The sequence below is a fragment of the Podarcis tiliguerta genome (genome assembly GCF_965153285.1).
Source record: "Podarcis tiliguerta genome assembly, chromosome: 2".
Taxonomy (NCBI): Eukaryota; Metazoa; Chordata; class Lepidosauria; order Squamata; family Lacertidae; genus Podarcis; species Podarcis tiliguerta.
Genome location: NC_139535.1, coordinates 114,338,590 through 114,350,119, shown reverse-complemented (window position 1 = coordinate 114,350,119; position 11,530 = coordinate 114,338,590). Strand labels below are relative to the sequence as shown.

Below are 11,530 nucleotides of genomic sequence, written 5' to 3'. Positions count from 1 at the left end.
TGCAGGTTTGCACAAAAATATGAAATGAATTGGGGAAGGAGGAAGAGACATAAAATACAATTTGCATGTCCCCATTTTATTTTCAAGAGCTTTCCCTTGGGTGGAATGTGACTGTGTCTCTTGCTTGCCTGGATGAAGAGATAGGTTGGGTGTGTTTCTCAAATTCTGACTTTGGTGTGACAGGAATGTAGGTTCCTGGACAAAAATAAGAGAGAAGTCCATTGCCCCACCCACTTTGGCCTCTGGTCCCACCCATCACATTTTCAAATCACAAGCACAGCTCACCAGAGTGCTCCTGTACTTAGAGATAAACTGAGAGCCAGTGTGGTGTAGTGGTTAAGAGCGGTAGTCTTGTAATCTGGGGAACCGGGTTCGCGTCTCCGCTCCTCCACATGCAGCTGCTGGGTGACCTTGGGCTAGTCACACTTCCTTGAAGTCTCTCAGCCCCACTCACCTCACAGAGTGTTTGTTGTGGGGGAGGAAGGGAAAGGAGAGCCGCTTTGAGACTCCTTAAAAGGGAGTGAAAGGCGGGATATCAAATCCAAACTCTTCTTCTTCTTCTTCTACTATTCCATATTTAGGAGTCACCTGTGTCATTATCATCAGAGATGAATTTTTAATATAAGGGCTGAATATTCTCTTATTCTGATATTAGATTCTTTCTATAAAAAAAAAACAAAAACAAAAGAGAGAGAGAGAGAGAGAGAGAGAGAGATGGGTTTGTTATGACCAAAAATATAAAAGAAAGCAAATACACCTTGATGACTGTCAGGTGCTGGTGGTGGTTGCTCGCGAGTAACCAGGCAGGACTCCGACCTGTCTTTTACAGGTTCCAATATGGAACAGGCCATATTGGATTATTACACAATGAGCAGATAAGATACCAGGGTGGAAGGAAGAATGGCCAGTGGGAAGAAGACACTTGGATTCTCCAGAGGGCTGACACTCAGAGCACCCTTAGTAACAGCCTTGCACACGTCATGGTGCCTTTGTTGGGCATGGCTAAGACAATTGATGTCTCCTAAATTCTGCCCTGTGGTACTGAATATGCCCAAAGATAAAGTGGTAACTTAAACCCCACTGGAATGTGCATTTATGCCAACTCCTCTTTGGAAACCTGACTCAAAGAATCACAAGCCACCTAATAAAATGACAATGGAAAGGGTGTGCCTGGCAATTAGCAGCTGTCAAAAATGTTGGCTGTCACGAGAAAGAAAGGCATATGGGAAAAGCAGCTAAGGTGAATGAACTTTATGATCTCTGAAATGCATTTTATTCTTAATTGAAACTGGAATGGCTGAGTCAGCTGCCCTCTGTATTAAGAAAGAGCTCATGCAGAATGAGACTGAAGCTTTGAGCAACTGTAAGGTTCAGATTTTCTGTTTCTAAGATGAATCTGATGTCTGGCAATCTGGGTAAAGCTGTACTGGCACCTCTTTTTTCTTGTTGTTAAAAAGTGTGGCACTTACCATATTTTTCGCTCTATAAGACGCACCAGACCACAAGACGCACCTAGTTTTTGGAGGAGGAAAACAAGAAAAAAAAATATTCTGAATCTCAAAAGCCAGAACAGCAAGAGGGATTGCTATGCAGTGAAAGCAGGAATCCCTTTTGCTGTTCTGGCTTCTGGGATAGCTGCGCAGCCTGCATTCGCTCCATAAGACGCACACACATTTCCCCTTACTTTTTAGGAGGGAAAAAGTGAGTCTTATAGAGCAAAAAATACAGTACTTCATGGTGAATACCAGCACCTATTTTTCTAGGGCATTATGATGCTTAAACAGGCATCACTTAGATCCCCAGTAGCACTTTCCCAGACAATAGCAGACAGAACCCCACCACAATGTCTCCTATTTTCTTCAAGTTGTGGTTTGACATGCCGGGGCTGGCCAGGTGTGTGAGTTGTCTCCTCTGGAGAGTACATTGTGGCAGTGCCCAGCAGGAATGCCAGAAGGTATCAGCCTAAAGAAGAGTGAGCAATAAGAACAAAACTGAATTAGGCGCTGTCCTTACCCAATGATTCATCCAGAAAAGGCCCGGAGGCAGAGGGTGGGTAATTCAGAGGAGGAATGGACAAATGAGATGTGATGTTCATTGCGTCGATGATACTAGTGTACATGTTTTTGGTTATGAAACCACCCTGTTATGCCTCCCAAAGCTGTGGTTGATACAGTGGTGTTTCATTTTAACACAATTGCCTTTCATAGTCTCCTATCTGCATTTTTTTTTAAGGGAGTCTCTCCTTTGTACCAATCCCATGGGCTTCCTGTGGATTCTGTTTCCATAGCAGAACACGTGCACATCAACAGGCCCGGCCCAACTATTAGACAGAGTGAGACACAGCCACTCCAGGCATCTCCTTTGGGGTATCATGAACAGACAGGATATTGCTGTTTAATTTGTTGTTGTATTTTTACTTCCGGGGAGAGTCACTTTGGGGATTTTATATTGCAAACCACCCTGTGATCCTCAGATTAAGGGCAGGATAGAAATCTAATAATACCAACATTACTTTTCTGCTTTAGGCTGCCAAAATAACCATACTAGTCTTGGGTGTCACATGTTTTGATTTAGGAGGTGGCATTCGCCCTTCTGCCTCAGGCAGCCAAATGCCTTGGGACAGCCATTTGAATGCTAACGAGAGAGAGAGAGAGAGAGAGAGAGAGAGAGAGAGAGAGCCTATGGTGTAGAAGTCCACAGCATTCCTACCCTAAGAGGTTTTGACTTCTTCCATAGCCACAGCAGCCTTGAACCTAACAGACTCCACCCATTGCTCTCTCGCCTCCTCTTTCCAGTCCACTGCAGTGACAGACTTTGGGGTTTAACATTTCAGCAGCCACTGGGCAAGAGATTTGGGGTAAAATATACAGTTTTCATCAAGGGAGAAGTTATGGAGAACCGATTTGAAATTTACGGCATGTTGTACATTAAAAGAAAACTATATGAAAATGATGTACCATTGGTATTTAACTCCCAGTAAGTTAGCAAAAATCTTTAAGACAGGTACAAATATCTGTTGGAAATGTAAAGACAAAGAAGGCACCTTTTATCCTATGTGGTGGACGTGCAAGGTAATAAAAGCATTCTGGGACATGATACATAATGAACTGAAAAAAATGTTTAAAAAAACTTTTACCAAAAAAAACCCCCAGAAGCTTTTCTATTAGGAATTTTAGGTGCTGAAATTCCAAGGGAACAGAAAAGACTGTTCATGTATGCGTCGACAGCTGCGCAGATGTTGCTAGCCCAGAGATGGAAAGAAGACGAAGTCCCTACCAGAGAAGAATGGCAGATCAAGTCGATGAATTATGCCGAAATGGCAAAAATGGCCGGAAAGATCAGAAATCAGGAAGACCAAAATTTTAACAAAGAATGGGGAAAATTTATAATTCACCGTGGAAACCAAAATCAAATTTGGAAATTGAAAAAAAAAATCAGCAGCACCTTGTGTGACACCAAAATTCAGCACCCCTGCCTCCCACCTTCTGTTGCTCACCACTGTTGCACCACCCCCTGTGGCACCCTCCCAGTGTGGGTGAATCAGCTGCACTCCCCTAATTCTGTCTCCACCTGCTGCTTCCTAAATCTGTTGCTGAAGCTCTACCTTCGGAACTACACTCCTGCCATCACTATTTCTCCCTCTCTGTTCCGAACTCCTGGCTTTTCTAACACAGGAAGGTATCCTCTCCCTTTAATCCCCTTGTGTTAATGACCCATTACCCCAGACTAACACCTCCAAGGAAATTAGTCCAAATTAATTAGCACCAGTCTGCCTTAATTAACCCTAATCACATGCTAATTTCAGAAATGCCTAATACACAGCTCAATTACACACATGGGTCTGTCATCCCATTTTAACACACAAGCTCTAATTAAATTCTAACGTTTACTGAGCCCAGACATTTACCACCCACAAGCCTATAACATTCAACATGGAATTTCACCCATGCTGGATGGGGATGGTGGGCGTTGGAGTCCAACATTTGTTGTTTAGTCGTTTAGTCGTGTCCGACCCTTCGTGACCCCATGGACCAGAGCACGCCAGGCACTTCTGTCTTCCACTGTCTCCCGCAGTTTGGTCAGACTCATGTTGGTAGCTTCGAGAACACTGTCCAACCATCTCCTTCTCTGTCCTCCTCTTCTCCTTGTGCCCTCCATCTTTCCCAACATCAGGGTCTTTTCCAGGGAGTCTTCTCTTCTCATGAGGTGGCCAAAGTATTGGAGCCTCAGCTTCACAATCTGTCCTTCCAGTGAGCACTCAGGGCTAATTTCCTTAAGAATGGATGTGTCTGAGTCCAACATTGGAAAGGCCATATACTTCATAGCCTAGAACAGAACACAGAATCCTATGCAATACATAGGTTCTCCTCAGCCCACAAGCCAATGTAGACATGGTTTCCTGAGGACATTGTGCTAGTTTTTAGCTGAATTTGGCCCAGACCATTTTAGCCCCATCATCATTATTTCAATTTCACAGCCGGGAAAAATAATGAGAAGTGCCCAGAATTTGGTTCAAGATGTTCAGTTGACATGAAGGGAAGTATGCTACAAACAGGTTCTCTCAAGTTGCCCTGGCAAATGCAACATATATTTCAAGTTCTCTCAAGTGATAATGGCCCTGGCAAATCCAACATATATTTCAAAAGTAAGTTGTCAAAGGCATCCAGCACAGTCATATTTAATTTCAAAGGAGGAAATTGCCTCAAAAATGAAGAGAAATGTTAAGAGGGAAGTAGAAAGGAAGAGCTGGCCAGATCAAATTTCTCCAAGTTGTCTATGATTTGTATAAGCTGCTTTTATGAGCATGGAGCAAAATAAAAACTGTCACTAGCTATTTGAGAACTTTCTGCACAAAACATCTGCAGAGAATGAAAAGAATGCTTGTAAACCCTTGGTGCTCATTACCTGCAGAGAACCTTGCTTTGGGTTATGCAGCACTGTACAGTGCCTTTCCTGCAATATTTAGTAGTTAACAGCACAGATAGTTGAAGATCTATGGGGGCAGGTTGTGACTATTCAGTGGAAAAGAATTTCCCACTGAAAATTTCCACTGAAATTTATCTGCATTAACAGAGATCTGGAAGACAGAGATACATTAAAGTAGGCATGTCCAAAGTCCATTTCGGGGGCATAATCCAGCCTGCCAGACAGTTTATTTCCTGGGGTAAAATACTAAAAAAAAAACCTCAACAACTTCAATCGTAAAAAAAGTTCAACAACTATGGTTGGCCCTTTGGTCGGCCCTAACGGCCCTACACTTCATCAAATCTGGCCCTCTTTGAAAAAAGTTTGGACACCACTGTATGAAAGCATTAACAGTCGTCATCCTAGCCCAGTCATTGGTGTTGGTCAAAATGCCTAAGGGGGCTTTGCAGCGTGTTTCTTGGCTCATTTGCTTGAATCACATGGAACCTTTTGAAATGCAAAAATCTTTGAGAAGGGGTTCAATCAATCTCTCCTTACAGTGCAATATAGATCATATAGCACAAGGATGGGAAAACTTTGGCCCTCCAGATGTTGCTGAACTGCAAGCATGGCCAAAGGCCCAGGAATGATGGGAATTGTAGTTCGGCAACATCTAGAGGGCTAAAAGTTCCCCTGCAGAAAGAAGTGAATGTGACCATCTAGAGGTTGTTGGACTCCAACTCCCATCATCCCCCAATCATGGATGGTCAATAGTCAGGGATAATGGGAGCTGTAGCCAAGAGGTTCCCTATTCCTATCCTGTAGGTTGATTTATTGGGGATAATCCGTGCTCCAAAACTGGTTTTGCTGCTCTTACAGAAACTCTGCCTCCTGCTTTCCTTAAAAAAAATTCACCCATTTCACCGCAATCTCCTAACATTTACAATCTCCCAGACATTTATCTTTAGGGGAAATTTAGCCACTTTGTATAGTCAATCCCTTAGGGATGTGGATTCAGCCCAAGGCCCTTCTGATCCCTTCCAGTTCTCTGATTCTGGGAAGGGAGAAGTAACTGCCACCATGATGACTATCTGAAAGCTAACAAGATTTTTAAGACTGGGAAGAAACCACAAATAGGCTTTGGAATCCAGCCAGGACAACCTGGAGAACCAACTTGTAACATAATCCCTTCCATGCCAACTGAGCTGAACATGTTAGGTGTTAACTGACCAGAATACAGAGAGAGAGAGAGAGAGAGAGAGAGAGAGAGAGAGAGAGAGAGAGAGAGTGTTACCCCAAAACATGGTAATGTACAGAGAGAACGTCAGGGAGTAGTACAAAATGAACCAGAGTAAATGGCTTGTAACTTGAGTGGAGCTACAATTATCTCCCCTCCCCTTCCCCATCTGTTTTATATAATACATAAAGCACAGGGCTATTCTCAGAATTATGAATTACAGATAAAGCCAGCTCTCAGAATTATGAATCAAGGGATTAAAATACATACTCAACAAAGGCCTTTGTTAAACCACACTGAACACGAGAGATATATGTTTTTATTTGCCTCTTTCTTTTGGAGACTTTTGAGAACTTGTCCCAAGCCCTTTTCCCCCTGGAGCCACCATTTTAATTTCCTGCAACAGGAGCTGATCTTGATGGCTTTTGACCAAGCGTTTTTCCTTTGCTAACAGGGGCAGCCGAAGACATTTTGAGGGGAAGCACAAAATGGCATCACCCTCCGTGCCAGGGAGGAAGGGGTGAGTGAAGGTCTGTATCAGGAACAAGGGAGAAACAAAGATCTACATCAGGGGCCGCTGCCTCTGTGGATCCTGGCACCTGAGGTGGTCATCTCACTTTGCCTGTTTGTTATGAAGCTCTCTATCATTGGGTAGGCTCTTTTGAAGGTAGGGATCAGGGCTTATAGTCCCCCACCCCTCCTGTAGAATGTGTTAATGCAGGGATCCGTTTCAGCAGGAAACAAAGCAGAAAGTGCTTTTTTATTATTTGGATTGAGTTGGGGATGGGGGAAAGGACACAGCAGACAGTCTGAGTTGCTTTCTGGTGCTGGAACATCCCATAGAAAGCCGGTCTGGAGCAGTCTGTCTGGGATATCTCTTGAGATTAAGATGCATACTATCTGGGGTGGCCATCTCTGTTCATCTAAATAATGAGGAGCAACCTATGCCTGTGAGTGACAGGATGCTAAGTGTCGCAGTAGAGGAATTGTCCAGATTACCATGAGGGGCAAAAGGGAACATCCCCCTAGGCCACATGGCCATTGACCATGGGGATTTTATTTCCCCCTTAAGTCTGAGGCATGTGAGCCGGTTGGCTTGGATGAGTCACCTTCTAAGTATTGGTTCTGCCAGCTCTTTCATGCAGTGCACCTGCTCTGTGGTTTATGCACTGTGTCAGCAAAGTTTAGGCAACACGATAACCATGTGCATACGCCATAAACAATCTTGATAGAATTCCTTCTAACTATAACAAGTACAAATTGAAACTTTAGTCTCAAAGTCTCTGAAGATCTTTAAATGAAGCAAGGTACCAGATTTTGTGGGACGCGGGTGGCGCTGTGGGTTAAACCACAGAGCCTAGGACTTGCTGATCAGAAGGTCGGTGGTTCGAATCCCCATGACGGGGTGAGCTCCCGTTGGTTGGTCCCAGCTCCTGCCAACCTAGCAGTTCGAAAGCACGTCAAAGTGCAAGTAGATAAATAGGTACCACTCCGGTGGGAAGGTAAATGGCGTTTCTGTGCGCTGCTCTGGTTCGCCAGAAGCGGCTTAGTCATGCTGGCCACATGACCCGGAAGCTGTACGCCGGCTCCCTCAGCCAATAAAGCAAGATGAGCGCCTCAACCCCAGAGTCGGTCACGACTGGACCTAATGGCCAGGGGTCCCTTTACCTTTACCTTACCAGACTTTGTACGATGAAAGACTAGCTGTGAAGCTTTGTGTATTCAGCAATTATGATGTCCAACAGTGGTCAATATCCGGAATAACTGTTCACTGTTCAGATTCAGTTTGTACTTGTTATAGTTTGAAGGAATTCCATAAAGATTGTTTATTGCGTATGGACATGGTCATCGTGTTACCTAAACTTTGCTGACGTACTCTTTGCAACACAGGGGTTTGTGCACTGTGGTCAGGATCACATAGGTGCTGCAATGACTCCTACAGGTGTGAAGAGGCTTGGTGGGGGAAAGCCCTTGGCTATGTTTGGCTATGACAAATGTTTCTGTTTAGACTCTACTCTCAAAATGAGGCATCAAATATACTAATAAGCCTCAATACACCCATTGCAGCTATTCATTCCGAGAGCTGCTATAGGCACCTGGGCTACAAGCGCTCTCATTGTCCCAGATTTCCAAGAAAACCACATCCAACTTTACTGTTACACCCAGATTCCTCACAGCGCCTTACTTTTACTTCCGTAGCCAGAGGAAAAATTGTGTTACCAGAGCATTTTAGTTCCTTAACGACTCATCTGCTGTTCCCCGCAGGGGGAACAAGGGGACAGAAGGCAAGCTAAAGAGAGGAAGAGGGAAGAACAATTAAAAACAGTCATATCAATTTGCTATGTAAATCAGAGCCGCATCTTAGCATCTTAACTCTAAATATTTATTCCCAGTGTTTTTTTCTTGGGGGGGGGGGCGTAGGAGTATGCATACCCCTAAACATTTTGCAAATCTAGGTTTGACCTCATTGAGGGGCAGTATTTCAATAAAATCAGAGTACCCCTAAACATTTTTTAAGGAAAAAAAGCCCTGTTTATTCCTAGAAACTATTGGTTTCAATAGAAGTAACCTTCTATTTTATCATGTATTTTTTAATTGTAAACAGCATAAAGTAAAATCTCATGGAAAAAACTGTATAAAAATGTTTAATTAAAAAAAAGACCTTCTAAATATTGATTAGATTTTAATCCCATCTTCCTCTAAGGCAGCCTTCCCTAACCAGATGTCCTTCACATGTTTTCTTGTTGGACTACAACTCCCAAGATGTTTGACTATGCTGGGTGTCACACCGCTGTCAGGCAAGGAATGTCCAGAGCAGGATTCCTCAACCTCGGCCCTCCAGATGTTTTTGGCCTACAACTCCCATGATCCTTAGCTAGCGGGACCAGTGGTCAGGGATGATGGGAATTGCAGTCTCGAAACATCTGGAGGGCCGAGGTCGAGGAAGTCTGGGCCAGAAGGAGGAATTAAGTCTTTATTGTCAAAAGTACACTTACAAGTAGGGCTTTTTTCTGCCTGAACTCATCAGAATTCAGTTCCAGCACCTCTCAGGTGGGCTCCATTGCCATTATAAGAGTACAAAGGGGAAATCATGGTGAGTTTCAGCACCTCTTTTTCTAGAAAACTAGCCCTGCTTGTTAGAGAAAGGCATGTCCATCAGTCCTACATCTCTCAGCTTATCGTAGATGTGCAACCGATGAAGAAGAAGAAGAAGAGTTTGGATTTGATATCCCGCCTTTCACTCCCCTTCAGGAGTCTCAAAGCGGCTAGCATTCTCCTTTCCCTTCCTCCCCCACAACAAACACTCTGTGAGGTGAGTGGGGCTGAGAGACTTCAGAGAAGTGTGACTGACCCAAGGTCACCCAGCAGCTGCATGTGGAGGAGCAGGGAAGCGAACCCGGTTCACCAGATTACGAGACTACCGCTCTTAACCACTACACCACACTGGTGGGGCAGTCGTACCAACAGACGAAACATTTGTAATAACGTGACACTGAATTCTGCCCATTGTGACTGACTTTTGGCCAATCATGACTTTGCAGGGGTTGGATCTCTCCCTCAACATTCGGAATAAGTGGATCTGTCGATTTTGGTTTCTCATTTTTGCAGTGTTAAGTTCAGTTCTATGCACTTACACACCAGTTTGCGATATTGGGTGAAAGTCAACAAAGTTTTACTCGCAGTAAACTTACAGTATTCTCAGAAATTGAAATGAGCAAACCTAAACTCATGTTCATTAATTTCAATGTGTCTACTGAGTGAAAGTGAGTTAAATATCACCCATTAAAAAAAAAAGTAATCATGCAAATTCATCAGCATTTTAATGCAGATTTCTCTGCAGATTTTCCCTATTATGCCCATTTTTGCCAGCCAATTTCCCCAAATATAATGCATTCTTATAAAGACTTCAGCCTGGTATATGCATTTTAGTACACATTACTTGCAAAATTCAGAGCAGTGTGAATGTTGAAGGATGGCTTTCTTTCTGGAAATGTAAAGAAACTGAAGGCACATTTTTTCACCTTTGGTGGACGTGCCCAAGGATTAAGGCTTTCTGGGAGATGATATATAATGAAATGAAAAAGGTATTTAAATATACCTTTCTGAAGAAACCAGAGGCCTTTCTCCTGGGCATGGTTGGCCAATTGGTGTTAAAGAAGGATAGAACTTTCTTTATGTATGCTACAACAGCAGCAAGAATACTTATTGCAAAGTATTGGAAGACACAAGATTTACCCACTTTGGAAGAATGGCAGATGAAGGTGATGGACTATATGGAGTTGGCGGAAAGGACCGGCAGAATCCGAGACCAGGGAGAAGAGTCGGTGGAAGAAGATTGGAAGAAATTTAAAGACTATTTACAGAAATACTGCAAAATTAATGAATGTTAGAATGATGTTGGATTGAAGTTAAGTGGTTTTTTTAGCAGCAATGTTATAAAGGAATATGTAAAAATGGACTGTTAACAGGTGATAATCTAAAGCTACAATATATTAAGATAAAAGATTAAGATAAAATCAAAGAGGGAAAGGATTTGCTGAATTAACTAACTGAACTGGAATACAAGAGAGGGAGGTGTGAGGAGGTCAGGGAAACAAGTAAATGAAAGACAAGATATGGAAAGACTGATTTGTTTTTAACTGTTTTTATTTTGTATTTTCTTTTTCTTTTTTCTTTTTTCTTATTTTTGTAACATGTTGAAATTTCAATAAATATCTTTTTTTAAAAAAAAGGATGGCTTTCTTTCAGTTGGTGTGTTGTTTCAAAAAGCACAAACGAGGTTGATTTGCCTCGAAATGCGGGCTTTCCTATCCAGCACTCTGCATCCACAACACAACATTTGTTCTGGCATCACGTACTTAGGATCACAGGGCTGTTCAATATGTCACCCAAGCCAGCTCAAGAGCAGAAGGCAGCAAATCTCTCAAAAGAGAAGCAGAGTCAGTCACAAACAGTCACAAAGCAATACTCGGGGTCCCTTCCAATTTAGCAATTCTATGATTCTAACACGTGCATGATGCTGACCTCATCCCAGATGTGCCACCTAAAGGTACACACCCTGCCCTGTGCACACACTGGCAGGCAGACACATGTACACACTGTGCAGAGAAAGAGTACTGTTTATTTGACCTTTGGCTGTCAGAATAATGGTTCGCTGAAGCTTAGAGCAGAGCACAAAGTATGTGTGAGTGTTCGTGTGTGTGTGTTTGTTGGCAGGCTGCCGGATTACCCTTGCACATTCTGTAGCCTGCACATGCCTTTGCTATTATCGTTCTGGATACAACCATTAACCCACCGCAGATGCCAATTGTGCCCTAAGTGCCTAATAATATAAAACATTGAAAATGCAACTATAAGGATGATCATCCTCATATGTGAGTGTCTGGA

The 11,530-nt window shown here is 43.1% G+C and overlaps 1 long non-coding RNA gene across 2 annotated transcripts in view; it reads right to left on the bottom strand.

Annotated features, from left to right (window-relative positions):
• Positions 1-1,734: 1,734 nt before the first annotated feature.
• Positions 1,735-11,530, bottom strand: part of LOC310671809 — a 56,402-nt gene continuing 46,606 nt past the window's right edge. Inside the window, exon 3 of one of the 2 annotated variants that reach the window (XR_014508215.1) lies at positions 1,735-1,962. This is a non-coding gene — a long non-coding RNA (uncharacterized lncRNA). Of the gene's footprint in view, positions 1,963-7,351; positions 8,433-11,530 lie in introns of those variants that run through there. The other variant, XR_014508216.1, reaches the window with a different exon arrangement.